The sequence below is a fragment of the Ailuropoda melanoleuca genome, chromosome 10 (genome assembly GCF_002007445.2).
Source record: "Ailuropoda melanoleuca isolate Jingjing chromosome 10, ASM200744v2, whole genome shotgun sequence".
NCBI classification, from domain to species: domain Eukaryota; kingdom Metazoa; phylum Chordata; class Mammalia; order Carnivora; family Ursidae; genus Ailuropoda; species Ailuropoda melanoleuca.
This window is the reverse complement of record NC_048227.1, coordinates 4,604,574-4,607,795: the sequence shown is the minus strand read 5'-3', so window position 1 is coordinate 4,607,795 and position 3,222 is coordinate 4,604,574.

The following is a 3,222-nucleotide window of genomic DNA, read 5'->3' as shown; positions in this document are numbered from 1 at the left end:
TCGCTACTCAGTCTGCTGGGTTCAGTCTCAGGGAACCGGCTCTGAACTTCCCCTCCCTCTGATCTGCCCCCTCCCATTACATTGTTTTCTCCCACACTTCCTTCCTGCCAAATTGGCTCTCATAGCTCACCTGCTTTATGTAACTATTCTAAAAACTCACTGAATGGGGCACCTGGGTGGCACAGCGGTTAAGCGTCTGCCTTTGGCTCCGGGCGTGATCCCGGTATTGTGGGATCGGGCCCCACATCAGGCTCCTCCGCTATGAGCCTGCTTCTTTTCCTCTCCCACTCCCCCTGCTTGTGTTCCCTCTCTCTCTGGCTGTCTCTATCTCTGTCAAATAAATAAATAAAATCTTTTAAAAAATAAAATAAAAAAATAAAAACTCACTGAAGGCAGGCACTAACACATCACTTCTCTTACTTTCAGAGTAGATGCTAGCTGGGTATTTGCTCAACGAATGTGTGAACTGTTTCAAGAGAAAGGTAGTTACTTAGGTAGTTACTATAGGTAGTTAAGCGTGGAGAACATTAACGAATGGCTTTATTGCTCAGATGAAAATTCAAACATCTTAGAAAGTGCCACAGGAGTCCTTTCAGGACTAACTGCATTGCATTTGTAAATTTATTTTAATCTTTACGCTATAGGCATTTTATTGAGTTCTAGAAAGAATTTGTTTAGAATCAGTTATAGTATACTATAGTATAGTTTGTAAAATCTTTACAAACCAAAGTTTCATCCTTCATTCAGAAAAATCTTTAAAAAAAAAAAAAAAGAAAAGAAAATCTTTTTTAAGAACCCTTGGTCATGAGTTTTGGACCTTGCACATTTTTCAAGTTTGTTATTTATTCCTTAGCATTTTGTTTTTGTTCCTGTGATTGTTACTTTTCTAATTAGATATTGCTGGTATATAGATGTCAACTGGCTTTTTTATTGTGATAAAATGTAAATAAGATTTATCATTTTAATCATTTTCAAGTGTATAGTTCCATGGCATTAAGTAAATTCACATTCAGTTGACTTTTTTATATTCATGTTTTAATCATCCACTTACCTGAAAGCTCCTAATGGGTCTCACATATTTTTGCTTTTCTTCAATTGAGGTATATAGATAACGATAAATTTTCTCCATGCTGATAGAAATATCTTGTGTTTTTTTGGGGGGGAGGGCAAAATTCCAGGGCCATGTCTAGTCATTGTTTAGGGTAACATGCATTCATGTTTTTGAATTGGACAGGTATTGATTTCCATTATAAATCTAGGAAGTCTCAACCAGCCAGTTAGACCTGATTAGACCTCTCAGAGTTTCTCCTTTGAAACCCCAAGCCTGCTGAATCAAGTTACATGCTGAACTTTTCCTTGCTATCAACTGTATTATCAGTGTTCATTTTTGCACATTTCCAAGGACAACAGAGGTTTTTTTTAAAAGATTTTATTTATTTATTTGACAGAGAGAGCACCAGCAGGGGGAGAGGCAGGCAGAGGGAGAAGGCAAAGCAGGCTCCCCGCTGAGCAGAAAGCCCTACAGGGAGCTTGATACCAGGACCCTAGGATCACGACCTGAGCCAAAGGCAGACGCTTAACTGACAAAGCCACCCAGACGCCCCAGGCAACAGAGTTCTAAGGGGGATAAGCTTTGCTTGCTTTCAAATAGCTTTTGCTCCTGAAATCCTGGCATTGTTTTCCTATCCTTTATTTGTCTAGAAAAAAATTCTACTTAATCCTCAAAGAGCCATTTCAAGTGTCACCATCTTCATAAAACTTTTCCTTAATGTCACCTCCTGGGAGGGTTATTCTCGGCGCTTCCTACGCTTTACCTTCTTGATTTGGTGCATTGTCAGGATGTGGAGTAACTAATTATGTATAACTCTGTATTCTAAACAAAATGGCCTCTGGAAAATAGATACCGTATCTCCAATGCGTGGTTTATTCTGGGTTTTAAATTAATATTTTGGCAATACATAAAGGAGTGACTTGGGATTTGTCACCCAAAAATAAATCAGGTCTCAGATTTGGTGAACCATAGCCGCAGATTTCCTTCATAGGAGACTGTGATCCTCAGGAAAATCAAATGTATCTTTCCTTGAAAACTTTTGGGCTGGGGCGCCTGGGTGGCTCAGCCGTTAAGTGTCTGCCTTCAGCTCAGGTCATGATCCCAGGGTGTTCAGATCAAGCCCTGCATCCGGCTCCCTGCTCAGCAGGAAGCCTGCTTCTCCCTCTTCCACTCCCCTTGCTTGTGTTCCCTCTCTTGCTGTCTCTCTCTGTCAAATAAATAAATTTTGAAAATCTTAAAAAGAAAAAAAAACTTTGGGCTTTGTTGTCTTATGTTGGATTGGAAGAAAGGGGTGTTAATTACCCATTAGGATAAAGTTGGCTTTGGTAAATTAAACAAACCTTTCATTTCATGAGAGACTAAAACAAGACCAAAGAGCACAATTAATAAATAAAAGCTGGAGCTGGAATTTATATCTAGTGTGTCTGTCCCCAGACAGCACTCTGATGACTGTGTCTCCGCCCGGGCTGCGGGGACAAGTCTATTGATTGNCTTCCTCTCCCACTCCCCCTGCTTGTGTTCCCTCTCTCACTGGCTGTTTCTATCTCTGTTGAATAAATAAATAAAATCTTTAAAAAAAAAAAAGAGTCTAGTAACCAGTATAAAGAACTCTTACAACTCAGCAATAAAAAGGCAAATAACCCAATTTAAAAATTGGCAAACTAGTTGAATAGACATTTCTCCAAAGATGAATGGCTAATGAGCGTGTGAAAAGATGCTCGACATCTTTAGTCATTAGGGAAATGGAAAACCACAATGAGAGATTACTTCACACTCACCAGGAAAAGGAAAAAGGAAGTAACAGGTGTTGGCAAGGATGCGAAGATATTGGGACCCTCAAACGTTGCAGGTAGGAATGCAAAATGGTGCAGTCAGTGTGGAAAATAGTATAGTGGTTTAGATTGACCATTTGACCCAGCGATTCCACTCCTGGGTACATACCCCAGAGAACTGAAAACAGGTATTCAAACTAAAACTTGTACGTAAATGTTCATAGTTGCTCTGTTCCTGATATCCAAAGGTGGAAATAACTCAAACATCCATCAGTGGATAAATGGATAAATAAAATGTGATCTGTCCATGCCATGGACTATTATTCAGTCATAACAGGGAATGAAGTACAGATATATCCTACAATGTGGATAAATCTTGAAAACATGCCATGTGAAAAA